Genomic DNA, 15,249 nt, shown 5'->3' with positions numbered 1-15,249 from the left:
TTGCAATTATGTAGAGTTAAAGTGTGATGAAAGTGTTTAAACAAATACAGGAAACAGTAGAAACAAACAACAAGTGATTTTATAGCCTAAACATGCCGAAATTATGCAATTTGAACATATTTTAAATATTTTGAAAACTATTTTGTGCATATTGTCGCTGTCCAATAAAAACAAGTATTTTTTGGCGTCACATTAATGTCAAAAGTCGGGGGCGCAAACATACCAGGTGAAAAAGGCTTCATTTTTGCTCGAGCGAGGCTTTTTTTGCGCTCGAGTTTTGAAAGGGGTGGTTTTGACAGTTTGGGTTCGGGGTCAGGTCGCATCCTTCAGCGAATACTATTGTCTGATATTTCCAGGGTTTGTGGGGGGCGGAGCATGAAGGACGGGAGGAGAGTAAGCTAACTGGCTATGCTAAAATCCAAACAGCCTGCGCTCTGGAGCTGTTACCCCGGGTTTAGTGTCCGGAGTGACCGGCTGTTTCGTTCAGCAGCTAGAGCGACCGACCCTCCGACGCAGTTTGCCCGGGTTTAGTGCCCAGAGTGACCGGCTATCTTGTTCAGCGTCGGTCGCTCCAGACACTAAATGAGAGAGTCGGCTGCTCCAGGCACTAAACCCGGGCAGGGTCGGTCGCTCTAGCCACTGAACGAGATAGCAGGTCACTCTGGGCGCTAAACCCGGGCAGACTGCATAGGAGAGTCGGTCGCTCTAGCTGCTGAACGAGACAGCTGGTCACTCCGGACACTAAACCCGGGCAAACTGCGTCGGAGGGTCGGTTGCTCTAGCCACTGAACGAGACAGCAGGACACTCTGGGCACTAAACCCAGGCAGACTGCGTCGGAGGGTCGGTCGCTCTAGCCACTGAACGAGACAGCCGGGCACTCAACCCGGGCAGACAGCACGGGAGGGCCGGTCGCTCTAGCCGCTGAACGAGACAGCCGGTCACTACGGACACTAAACCCGGGATAACAGCGTCAGAGTGCAGGCTGTTTTTTTTTTTTTTTGGAAGATTATCACCCAAGAGGAGGCAAATTTTACACACGCAAAATGTTAAAACACGCTGGTTAATTTTTTTCATTGATGTGACGCCATAGTATTTTTAGTTCACCAGATAGTTTAATAATAATAATAATTATTATTACAACTACAGCTACAACTCTCCCTTACACTGTGTCAGAATTTTTCGATGAATGCACCAACAGAAATTCTCCAAAATAACCTGAAATAAACTCTTTTACATTGAAAATACTTGTTTTTTTATTGGACAGCTTAAATTCAGGTCTATAAGTAGTTAAATATTACTCTTATGGCTTGTTTTGGCATGTATGGCTGCTAGGGAATCTAGGAAATTGCTAAATTTAGGATCTTAACTGTGTAATATACACTCATTGACAAAAATGGTCAGATAAAGACGTGCTGGACATCCTGGGTTGCCTCCCATGATGGGGCTTCCAACTGGTATTTTTCAGCAGAATAAAGCTCGTCCACACACAGCATAGGTTTCCCAGGAATGTCTTTGCCACATTGCAACACTTCTTTTCCTCTCTGATCACCAGATTTTTTGCCAGTCAAGCTTTTATGGGACCAGCTGGGAAGCTAGATTCAGCAAACTATGGGTGTGCAGAATCTACGGGCCCAGCTACAACATTTCTATTCTTATTCATGCTAAGTCATGCCACCACCCAAAAAAATGTATATCTGCCCTGTGGTGGTCATGTGGGATCCAGGTCATGGAAGTATAGGGGAAAAGGAGGATAATAAAGTATGCAGGGACACAGATACAGGACTACAGTGTGTAATTATAGACTACAATTAAATACAAAAAGAATGTCCTATACAAGAAACGCTCAGTGAAGCTGATAAGATGAACAGTACATTTACTTCAGCACTTTCTGTCTCTACCAAAAGAGAGTGTTTTCAGATGTCTTGTTACACTAGAGGACAACTATGTTAAAGATGGTAAACGTGTGTAAATGTGTTCACACCTGACCCGGAACACTGGAACACTGTGCCAACCAGCAGCACTCTCCTGTAGAGCAAGTGTGGTTTCATGTAATTCTGAGCCTCCAGCTGTTTCTGTCTGCTGCATTATTAATCAAAACAGCTTCAGCTTGAGCTTCAGAGTGACGGTCGAAATTGCTCTTTGGGATATGAATGGTTATGAATTCTGCATTAAAAAACATCAGTTATATCGGAGCAGGTGACTCGCAATCCTACCAAGCAGAGCAGAATTAGGCCAAACATTGGAATAAGCACAGTTAATTGGTCGAGTTTACCACTATTAAGCATGTTTAATAAGCACATTCTGAGATGCTGCTGGGCTCGTTTCTGGCGAAGCATTGATGAGCAGGAGGTCTCAGGTTCGAACCCGCGCTCACGCAGCTTTGCCATCAAGCTGCCGGCGCTCAGAGGGAGCAAAATTGGCCCTGCTCCCTCTGGGTGGGTAGATGGCGCTCTCTCCCCACATCACTCCTAGGGTGATGTCTGCAGCACAGGGCGTCTGTGAGCTGATGTACCGGAGCCGAGCCGCTGCGCTTTCCTCTGAGCGCGCTGGCTGCTCGGTAATGCTCGAAAAGAAGCGGTGGCTGGCTTCACATGTATCGGAGGAAGCATGTGTTAGTCTTCACCCTCCTGGTGTGTTGGGGTATCACTAGTGATAGGGTGAGTCCTAATGAGTCCTAATGTATTGGCTGTGTAAATTGGGGAGAAAATGGAAAAAAAAAAAAAAAATCTCAAACTTAACATCAGATCTCAGATATTCAAAAGATTTACATGTAAAAAAAAGTTTCCAATACATCAAGTCTCTTGTATATCAGTTTTTTTCTAAATGTGATTTTGGACTAAAACATGGACGTGGAAACTGGAAGCCAAAACTGTAAATAAATACAGAATTTATGTACAATACAGTATAAGTCAAAAGGTTGGACACACTCGTTCTCATTTAATGTGTTTTTTGTCTTTATTCTTATTATTTTCTACATGGCAGATCAATATTGTAGACTTCAGAACTACGAAGGAACACTTCAGAGCAATTGTGAAATCAACAAAAAAGTGTTAAACAAGCTAAAATATGTTTTCTATACATTTGATTCTGCAAATTAGCACCTTTTGCTTCAATTCTAGTTTCAATTCTACTCTTGGCTGATTCTCCCAGTTGAGTTCATGAAGTTGAAAGAATGAGGATTGGCTCTCCAACTGTCTTAAAGGAGAACTCCGGTGTAAAATGGGCTTTTGTTGTAGTAAAACATGATAAAAGTACTTACCTTTGATGAATAGCACACCTTCGTTCCCCCACAGTGTTCAGAGATCCAGAAATTTTAACAGTTCGTCCAAACACCCTTCAGACTGGGTGATACGGGGCATAATTTGCTTTTTCCACTGTTATTCAGGCTTAAAGTAGCTCCACACCTCCTTGATAGAATCCGTAGAGCCCTGACATTTAAAACGAGGCATTAATAACTTAAAAAGTGCACAAGAAGTTTATTAAAAACCTCTGTTTACATCCTACAATGCTAGCTTTAGCTCCGTGCACTGTGGGAGAACAGAGGTGTGCTATTCATTAAAGGTAGCTACTTTTTAGCATGTTTTACTACACCAAAAGTGCATTTTACACCGGAGTTCTCCTTTAAAGGAGTTCCTAGAGGTGCTGAGCAATTGTTAACTACTTTTCCTTCACTCTACTCTTCTCTGACTCAAACGTGCTTTTGAAGGCCAAACCATTTTTTTCTACTACCTAACTCTGCATATGTGTTCTTTCATAGTTTTAAAATTTTAACTTTTTAATTTGAATCTACAATATAATAAATACCGCAAGTAAATAACAAATCTTAATGAGAATGTGTGCCCAAACTTTTGACTGGTAATGTAATTTTTTTTTAACCACAATTAGTCATGTTTAATGAGTCAATGTTTTGATTTGACGGAAGAGCACATTCTAACACAGGGTGTCACCTAAAATATGCGGACTCCTGCTGCGCTGGTTCCTGGCGAAGGTGTCGGAAATGAAGAGCGTAGCTAAACCGATTTTTCCCATCTTCACTTCCTGCGCTCGAGCTTGAAAGATGGCAGATGTCTGCCTGCATTAAAGTCATTCCAAAAGAGGACTCTTCAAATCAGTGTTGAAAATCAGCTAACAAACCCAGATGGAGTCTTTCCGTAGGTTCGGTACTGTTGCTCGTGCTCACACACACTTATGGCGTTCTTAAACCAAATGACTTTTCATGCTATTTTTCACCATCGCAGACAAATTTCCAAAGTCAACGAGTAAAGATATGCAAGACATCATGCTAGAGTTTTCTTTGCTAGAGTTGCAGCAAAACTCCTATCAACTCAGTCGTTGGAGTGCAGAGGTTTTCACCCTTTTTTTTAACCATTTTTTAGCATTCAAAATATTTTGCAGGACCTTCTTGGGGTTTGCGATCCCTTGATTCAGTGTCTGATTTAGATGTTCCAATAATTTAGTCTCGGCTCATAAAAACTGTCACATAGATATTATGCATAACCAATAAGTGGACGTTATAAACAGAACAATAAGCGATAGTAACACAATAACAACACAAAAAAAGATTTGGTGGGAATGCTGACTGTGTTACCGACATGTTAGCGAGGCCAACACTGTAGTAGTGATGCATACAGTGTGGTAGCAATGCTAAATTACCTTACTGCTGAGCTCAGAATATATAGGGGTTGGACAAAGAAACTGAAACACCTGGATTTAAACCACAATAATTTATTGTCCTGACTTACAGTTCTAGTGGAAACAGGAGAGTTGATGTGCACATTGAGTTCTGCCGTGATTTGGGCAGTCGTGTATTATGTTTTTGTTGGATACAATCCGGGTTAGCACCCGAACATCCCTTTCACACAGCTTCCTTTTACAGCGCCCACAGTTAATCCTGTTGGATGTGGTTGGTTCTTCTTGGTGGTATGCTGACATTACTCTGGATACCGTAGCTCTTGATGCATCACAAAGATTTGCTATCTTGGTCAAAGATGCTCCAGCAAGATGTGCACCAACAATTTATCCTTTTTTGAACTCTGGTATGTCACCCATAATGTTGTGTGCATTGCAATATTTTGAGCAAAACTGTGCTCTTACCCTGCTAATTGAACCTTCGCACTCTGCTGTTTCTGGTGCAATGTGCAATTAATGAAGATTGGCCACCAGGCTGCTCCAATTTAGCCATGATGAAACCTCCCACACTAAAATGTCAGGTGTTTCAGTTTCATTGTCCAACTCCTGTAAATACAGAATTAAATACAAAATTTATGTACAATACAGTACCAGTCAAAGGTTTGGACATTTGTATATTGGATATTTTCTACATTGTAGATTAATATTGTAGACATCAGAACTATTGCCACAGTAGTTGCACAAGGTGATGCCAATGTACGGCTACTAATGCTGTAGTAGTGATAGTAGCTGCATAGGGCCAGCAGACAATATGCCAAGCTCACTCGAGTTGCCAGGCTGAGGACACTCATCCTACATGAACAATTGCAAGATGAGTTCAGTAATTTCTACCAAACAGCTATCTAGTGTTATATTAACTGTATTTTACAGAATAAACAAAAAAAAATATAGCTAAATTACTAGCTAGTTGCTGGGAATGGCCATTTTTATAGATGTAAGGAATCTAACAAATATAAAGTCTAACGTTCTGTTTCTGACATATTTTTTCAGCATACTCATTACTGTGCCAAGGCGACAAGAGGTGACAGTGCTTGAACTTTGCATGTTTTCTTAATATCATATCTGATGACACCTCCTGATTATATTATCATTTACTATTAAAAGTATCATCTTTATTGGTCGTTTATTTCTGTTAGCAAGAAAGGAAAAAATCTCAGCTATTTTTAGGCAAAGTAATGATAACATTACCAGCTTGGAAGCTCGATTTAAAGGTTTAGTATTGACTTTTGTTTATGCCCTCAGTCTACCGTATTATCTCTGCAGCAATCGATTGCAAATTTTTCAGAAGGGAAAAAAATCAGGGTAAAAATTGAGCTAAAAATCAAACAGTGCACGCCAGATTTTACTGAGCTGGAAGTGTGGGTCTACAGAACATAATGCATGCTGCTGCACACCCAGCCTTCTAAAGTGCGTAGGATGTTCTGTTGGAGCCCTTTGAGGAACGCTGACCCACTTCTCACAGTGTTTGTTGGGTAGTGGGGTGGTGAGTGAAGGGGAGGGGCACATGTATCATTCATAAGGAAGCGCTGTTACCGTAAGCAGCTGCTCGGGTTCTGACCGCTTGTCGTTTTAAAGCAGGTCATGGGGAAATGGGCTCAGCCCCGCAGGAGGCCATTTGGAACTAGCTGTGTTTCGACACTTCCAACGCAAGCTGACAATAGTCTCGCTGCCGCGCTGCACTGCTGATGTTTTATGCATCAATATCAGTTCGTTTGTCGGGTGCAATTTCAGCAGTGTTACAGAGCCTATGAAGTTTCACAGTTCTTATTGAACATTGTTGTTTTATTCTATAAACTACTATTTCTCCGAAATTCCAAATGAAAATATTGTCATTTAGAGCATTTATTTGCAGAAAATTAGAAATAGCTGGAATAATAAAACAATTTCAGAGATTTCAGACTTCAAAACATGCAAAGAAAACAAGTTCATATTCATAAAGTTTTAAGAGATCAGAAATCAACATTTGGTGGAATAACCCTAGTTTTATGCATCTTGGAATGTTCTCCTCCACCAGTCTTACACACTGCTTTTGGATAACTTATGCTACTCCTGGTGCAAAACTTCAAGCAGTTCAACTTGGTTTGATGGCTCGTGATCATCCATCTTCCTCTTGATTATATTCCAGATATTTTCAATTTGGTAAAATCAAAGAAACTCGTCATTTTTAAGTGGTCTCTTATTTTTTTCAGAGTTGTATATGGAACAATCAGGGGCGGATTTTACCACCACGCAAACTACGCAATTGCTTGGGGCCCCAGGAATCAGGGGGCCCCCTTCTGGCCAAAAAACGAAAACATTTTTTTTTTCTTTTTTGTACATGCAAGTTAAGCTAGGCGAGGTAGACTAACGTAGCTTCAGCACAACCATGAAACGGTCTTATCCCAGTGGTGCCCCCCAAAAAAAAAAGAAAATTAAGGAAAGGAAGTCCAGCACAGAAATCTTAACAAAGCTCACCAATTTTTTTGCAGCAGCAAGAAATGAATCGTCTGACGAGGATGAGAAACCTGATACAGCTAGGTTGTCAGTATTGCATTTTGCCATACAAAATAATCCATTTAATCAGGGCCCCCGAAAAACATTGCTTAGGGCCCCAGAAGTTCCACATCCGCCCCTGGGAACAATAGCATCATTTAATTTTTCCAGAAGTTTATTTTAGCTTTTGTAACTTTAATGATTTAAACCTCATGTCGGAGTTGAGATCAGTTTTTAAATAATATAGTATTTTTCTTAGTATTAGGAGCAGAAATTGATACTCCAGAAATATATAATACATACCTGAATGAATACCTACTTTATTTAAATATTATTCCATTATTTAGAATGTTAATAATATTTTTTAAATATTTAAACCTTCTTTATTAAATGTATTAAACCATATATCTAGTTTTGAGATCTTTCCAGATTGAAAAAAATATTTGAGGCAGTTTTAGTATGTGTGAGATACAATATATTTTAATATATTTTAATTTAAATCAAACATATATTTCGAACAATTGTAGTACATTAAGAAATCTTAAGAAAACTTCTTTTGGCCAATTTCTGTAAATTTTCAAATGCATTTACATTAAATACAATTTACACTGATTTATTTTACATATGTGCAGCTTAAATAATTAGCATGATAGTTTGCTAATGTAACTCTGTTAAGACAAATAATAAAATACAAAAATGAGCATAAATATACCACATCATTACATACTCACTATAGTACACTGGGCTACATAACTAACATGTTACCATAAAGCTGCTGTGGAGATTCTTTCAGCTGAGAAGCTAACTTAGCGGTTAGCATAATGGCTAGTTTACCTAACCTATAATTAATAGTAAAGTAACAGAAAGGTAGTTAATAATACAGTTTACTGTTAAATAATATATTCTTCATACCTCTCTCTCTCTCTCTCTCTCTCTCTCTCTCTCTCTCTCTCTCTCTCTCTCTCTCTCTCTTTGACTCTTCAGTGCTATTTTACTGCTGCAAATCACCCGGAAATGAGTGTTATTTTCCTCACACAAATTTAGTTTGTTGTTAGCGCCAAGCTAGCAAGTTAGTGTTAGTGCTTTTGTTTAAGCACATGCTAAAGCTAATTCTGTTTTAAACCATAGGCAAAAAAAAAGCATTTAGGTCAAATTTTTTCCTAGATTTTCTCCAGTTTTGCTCTAATTATTCCTGAAAGCAGTGTGTTTGAATATTTAATATTACTGAAGCAGCCTGTCAGCCCATTAGCTATGTGCTAACTTTGCTATGAGTCACTAGTGAGGGCAGTAACAGAGCATACTGAATAAACGGTAGTTATATCCGCTAAAGAGAAGACATTAACAAGCTCCAAATTATGCTGAACTGGCTATTCTTCATCTGGTTATATTTTACAGACCTGCAGTTTCAGCAAAACCAGACTCTTCACACTGTAAATTACCTAGATGGAGAATTACTTTCAGAAGAATCCACTAAACTCTGGGCAGAGTGAAAGGAGCGTTGATATAAGCTCTGAAAAAATGCTTAATGGTCAAATTAATTATTTAGAACTATTAGACCCTTAAGCAGGATTTAAAATCATAATTAATGAATTATCAGCAGTTGTTGTCCATTTCTGACACTTGGTTTATGTTATTAGTTTAAAAAAATAATTTATATGAGACTTTATATGTGACTTTACATTACATAATAGTTTAAAAATGGCTTTAATGTGTGATTTTAGAGAATATTTTTATCTTTACTAACATAATGATGATTGTTTTCTAAATATAGCACCATTTTCTGTTGTATGCTCTTTCTGAGATAATTTAAGTAATAATAATAATAATAATAATAATAATAATAATAATAAGTTGCATAGCCCATTTTTTTTCATGTAAATAATGGTAAGATTTTCTTTTTTACTTCCAGCTTAAGCTTGTTAAGCTTAATGTTTTAAATATGTTACTACTAAAAAATAAAAAATAAACATTTTTTTTCAGTTATAATCTGATTTCGATACAAAACTACTAATAAAAATACCAATTCAGATTGTTACTTATCTAACGTTTATTTAGTATATTTAATGTGTGTTATAAGGCCACATCATTATGTTGAAATAGATGACAGTATGTATTATTACAAAAGCAAAACATATACTCAAATACACTAAATATAAATGCATTACAGAGGAATTTATTATGAACAGATTACACTTGGGGTGCTTTTCCAGACTAAATATCTCCAAACAAGCAATATTTTACTTAAAACAACAAATTTCATTAACTTGCTTAGTCACACTCCAAAAATGTATTAGCAAAGACTAGACACAATATATACGTAAACTCAGACACGCTGTATGTGCTTATAATAAGAATTAAGAATTTGAAAAAGATTCATGGTAAACAATGAAAGCTGTGGATTGGAATCTGGATCAAAATGTGGAGTTTGTCTTTTGCTTTGTCTATTAATAAGTTTATTACTTCAATATCAGCCCTTATATTATATTGCTATTATATTGGATCTGTCCCATTTCTACAAGCACATAAATACAGTATATGATGTTAAAACAACATTTCATGCAATTTAGTTTTTTTTTCTTTGCTTGCATAGAAATGCATTGCCCATTTTAGTACAAAACCTACAACTCCTTCACGTTCAACCCCATGACATTTTTGAATGGGTTACAACGGGGTTGTAAGCTGAATGTTTGCCACTTTTTCATCTTTACAAAGGGCATCCATTCCTGACAATGGCTTTCATTTAACACGCTAAACAAGCTGCTAGCATGATAACAACACGCTTCTGCCACGGTTCTGACACTGGCACGTTAATGCACCTGCTGATTAGCGAAAAACAACAGGTATGAGCGGGGGCTCATTTGCGGAAGATAAGAATAAACAACATCAGCTGCTCACTCATTTGTCATGGTGGACAGGCTGCAGTTTTTGCATTAGCTGAGCTACACGCTCAGATATGTGAACAGTCTTCGTTCGCAGGCCAATCAGACGTCATCGTCAGCGTAATGGGCGGGAGGCGGAATCGGACAGACACATCAAACCACCCACTCAGCCAGTGACTGATGATAAGCTTAAATGGAATTGACTTAAGCTCCTGTCTGAAGTTATGATGGATCTTCGCCTACACAGCGCAGAAACTTGGGCTACTCGCCGCTTCGTCTCGCCTTCATTACAGCTGGAACATCATTAGTTCAGCCCCGAGCTGTCAGTTACAGCACTAAGTGACAGTCTACACAGTGTACTTCCCTCCCCAATTACAGGGCACAAGGATAGGAATTAGGCAGAGGGACCCGGCAATCGAGGGCTTTACGCACAAAGCAGGCTTTTTCCGCATTCGCCAGTCATCTTGTGTTCGCTAACAATACCTTTGTCACCAAAAATCACCAGTCTCAGCCTCGAGTGCAGCTGTGTGGCTCAATAAAGACGCCACATAAACCATCTGGGCTGCCGCAACTGACTGAGCTGTTGCTATTTGAATGCGTAATAAAGGGGGTGAAAAACAAGTAGCACTCTGGGACTCTGACACTTTAAGTGACAGTATGACAATATGTATCTGAATTAGCTTTCTCCTGCTTCATATACAGTGCACTCTTCGTCAAAGAGTCAAAAAGAAAGAGTTGCATCCAGAAGAAGAAGAAGTGTGGAATTGCAATGTATTTTGTTAGGAAAAGGAAAGTAACTAGGAACAATAAATTATTACAAATTAAGGCTGATTTGAGGCAAATCTTGGGGCCCAATTTTAGCAATATTTAGTTGTAAACTGTGCAACACACAGCTTGATTTAAGGCATGTCAGTATGTCTTTGCTATCATAATGACAGGAAGAGTATGCGTTCCGCCTCTCAAAACATGCAAAGGCATGTACTAATTCTCTTAATTAATTATGGGTTGGTGTGTTTTGGACGTAGCGTGAAATAAACCAATCAGCGTGTCACTTGTCATTTGCTATTTGAAAGGAAATTCAGTCAAATTTAGACTGATTTTAAGGCAAATCTTGGAGCCCTACTTTAGTTGGGCACATTGAATTCTGCCGTGATTTGGGCAGCCGTCGTTTTATTTTTTTTGGATACAATCCGGGTTAGCTCTTGAACATCCCTTTCAGACAGCTTCCTCTTGCGTCCACAGTTAATCCTGTTGGATGTGGTTGGTCCTTCTTGGTGGTATGCTGACATCACCCTGGATACCGTGGCTCTTAAAACATCACAAAGACTTGCTGTCTTGATCACAGATGCGCCAGCAAGACGTGCACCAACAATTTGTCCTCTTTTGAACTCTGGTATGTCACCCATAATGTTGTGTGCATTGCAATATTTTGAGCAAAACTGTGCTCTTACCCTGCTAATTAAACCTTCACACTCTGCTCTTACTGGTGCAATGTGCAATTAATGAAGATTGGCCACCAGGCTGGTTCAATTTAGCAATGAAACCTCCCGCATTAAAATGACAGGTGTTTCAATTTCATTGTCCAACCCCTGTATATGAAATTGTGCCAAATATGGAAAAACCGTCACATTCAACTCTATGCATTTTTCATTGTCATGTGGTTGAAGGTTTCCACTATTTTTTTTTACTATCTTCTTGAGAACAGCTCTCGAAAGGATATGTAAACCACCTGGGTTGGCGCAACTGACTGAGCCGTTGCTATTTGAATATGTAATAAAAGGTGGAAAACAAGTTGCACTCTGGGAACCTGACAGTTTATGTGGCAGTATGACAATATGTACCTGGAGTTCTTTTCATTATATGAGTTTTTGTGTGTGTTTTTGTGTGGGTTTATGAGTAGGGGTATGACCGTCCATGTGCTACGGATGTGCAGTTTCCCCGGCATTGTCAAGGCGGCTACTGTGAACTGACAGGCTGTTTTGTTTTTTCATTATTCCGGATCCGTCCCGTCAATCAAACGCCAGAGATAATGGCACAAATGGGGCAATGGAGCTCAATTATCCATGGATGCTCCTGACACGCACTCATGGCACAGCCTGTCACCAGAGTTGCACAGATAATTTAGAAGTGTGGAAGAAACAACTTTCCATCACTCTGTCAGGGGATTCCGTCTCCAGCTTTGTTTCTTTCCCGGCCTGGAAAAATTTGGAAGTCGGTAAACAAAAAAAAAAAAACTAAACACAAAAAACAAAAGCAGAGCAGCTCCCTGACAAGACCTGACGAAGCCTGAGGACAGACTGTTATATAAAACCTCATGAATCTTGAAACGCGTCTGTCATTTCCGAGCAGGATTGCGTAAGGAACGAAGCGCAAGATCAAACGATCTTCTCGGCTGAGGTGATGTTCGTATGCTAACGTGGGAAGGGAATTGTTCTAGCATCCGTGCTCCTCAGCTTCTCAGAAAGGAAGTAGGAAGTGGGAAGGCTGCTAGGTTGCTGGTGCTCCAGGTGTGACAGTGATTGAACTAGACTCCGCCCCTTCATCCTGTTGTCTTGTTGTCTCTGCAGTGTGCAGCAGCTTTCTTTCAAATATTAATTAATAATAACACCCTGTCATATCAGACTATTATTATAGCTACTTCCTGGTTTCTGCACATGGTCTGTTGTATTTGATTCTCACTTAGGTATCAATTTGAAATCAATTTGTAGCAGATCAGTTTTAAGATACACTGTACAAGTCAAACGTTTTGATACACCTCTTCTCATTCAATGCCTTTTCTTACTTTATATTATTTTTTTTACATTGTGAATTAAAAAATAAGATATCCCATCAGTTTCTCTGATTTAACTATTTATAGGTATATGTTTGAGTAAATTGAACATTGTTGTTTTATTCTATAAACTACGGACAACACTTCTCCCAAATTCCAAACAAAAATATTGTCATTAAGCATTTATTTGCAGAAAATGAAAAATGGCTAAAATACCCAAAAAAAAGATGCAGAGCTTTCAGACCTCAGCTAGTCCATATTCATAAAGTTTTAAGGGTTCAGAAATCAATATTTAGTGGAATAACCCTGTTTTTTAATCACAGTTTTCATGCATCTTGGCATGTTCTCCTCCACCAGTCTTACACACTGCTTTTGGATAACTTTATGCCTCTCCTGGTGCAAAAATTGAAGCAGTTCAGTTTGGTTTGATGACTTGTGATCATCCATATTCCTCTTGATTATATTCCAGAGGTTTTCAATTTAGTAAAATCAAAGAAACTCATTATGTTTAAGTGGTCTCTTATTTTTTTCCAGAGCAGTATATTAACAATATACTGGAACACATAAAGTCTCAGCTTTTTGAAGGAGTTCCTGGAGGTGCTGAACAATAGTTGCTGCTCTTCCTTCATGTTGTGAAGCTCCAGCTCATCCCAAATCACTGTCTACTGTAGACCCTTTTACAGTATGTTTGATGCAGCTTGGATTGCTTGTCCAACATATCTAAAAAGGATTATCATGGAAAATACTACATTTTAGTATTTAGTTTGGTAATTTAGGTCATTTTAAACATATTCAAAACATTTTTTGCTCATTCTACTATTTATAAAGGTCTATAAATTGTACGTTCAGTCAATTGTGTCCAGTCTTTTATCACTGGTAATGTACTAAACATTTAACAGTGTAGTTCTTATCAGAGATTACTTCATTTTAACTCTTTTTGAGCCTCATATTATTTAGAGTATTGTCTATAATTTCCAACATCAATGACACACAAAAAAAATAATATTCACAAAGCAATCAGTCTTTTCTCTTTAAACCTCGAACATCACAACGCATTTTCTCAGGTCAGCTGAGGGTCCGCAGTCTGTTCCATTAAACCCTCGGCACTCTGTCCGTGTCCAGAATACTGACTCACCTCTCAGCAGTGTGATTAGAGCTGTTTTGACAGACAATTTACTCTCATCATCAGGATGAGTCAGAACTGTCTTACATATCCTGCCATCTCTTCTGCATCACACGCAAACATCAGAGTGGCCCCGAGATCTGTGGTCTCCAGCCCAGCAGGAGGCGGCGTGATTAATGCTGAATGAATGGGCTTTGGCTGACTTAAGCTCACAGTCACACGGCGGCGTTGATCAGAGTGCTGTGTGTTTAGTGGACGGCTGCTCTGATCTGGGCTGTCTATGATTGGATGAACCCTCAGATATTTCTTGTGAACAATATGGGGGTTTTAATTGCTGCTTTGTAGAATTTTGATGGATATTTATGTTTCTATCTATTTTCACATATTAACAAAATCTCCTATTAGACTACTTTATCATGGCTACTTTATTTTTTATGCATTTACTGTCCATCGTTTCAGCTATACTGAACATATAGGAGCATCTACTTAGCAACCACCTAGCATCACCTTAGCAACCACCTAGCAACCACTATGGATACCATAGTAACACTTTAGCAACCAGTTAGTAACACATTAGCAGATATACAGCAAACACCACAGACACCACAGATATTATGACAACCCCTCAGCTACCACCTAGTAACACTTTAGCCACCAGGTAGGAACTACCACGTACACCACAGATATCATAACAACCCCCCAGCTACCACCTAGTAACACTCTAGCAACCATGTAGTAACCACTCTAGCAACCATGTAGTAACCACCAAGGATACCATAGCAACACTTTAACATTTACCAAGGACACCATAGCAACAATACAGCAAACACCACAGATATTATGACAACCCCTCAGCTACCACCTAGTAACACTCTAGCCACCACGTAGGAACCACCACGTACACCACAGGTATCATGACAACCCCTTAGCTACCACCTAGTAACACCTTAGCAACCATGTAGTAACCACTCTAGTCACCCCATAGCAACCACCAAGGATATCATAGCAACACTTTAACATTTACTAAGGACACCATAGCAACAATACAGCAACCACCATGGACACCACAGATATCATAACAGCCCCTCAGCTACCACCTAGTAACACTCTAGCCACCACGTAGAAACCACCGTGTACACCACAGATATCATAACAACCCCTTAGCTACCACCTAGTAACACCTTTGCAACCATGTACTAACCACTCTAGCCACCACGTAGCAACCACCAAGGACACCATAGCAACAATACAGCAAACACCACGGACACCATAGATATTATGACAACCCCTCAGCTACCACCTAGTAACACTCTAG

At 39.2% G+C, this 15,249-nt stretch overlaps 1 protein-coding gene across 2 annotated transcripts in view; it reads left to right on the top strand.

Annotated features, from left to right (window-relative positions):
- The window catches only part of cpne5b (copine Vb), a 212,422-nt gene that overhangs the window by 187,341 nt on the left and 9,832 nt on the right, over positions 1–15,249 (top strand). The gene's annotated exons all lie outside the window — the stretch shown is intronic.

The sequence above is a fragment of the Astyanax mexicanus genome, chromosome 24 (genome assembly GCF_023375975.1).
Source record: "Astyanax mexicanus isolate ESR-SI-001 chromosome 24, AstMex3_surface, whole genome shotgun sequence".
Lineage (NCBI taxonomy): Eukaryota > Metazoa > Chordata > Actinopteri > Characiformes > Acestrorhamphidae > Astyanax > Astyanax mexicanus.
This window is presented reverse-complemented; position numbering and strand designations above follow the sequence as displayed.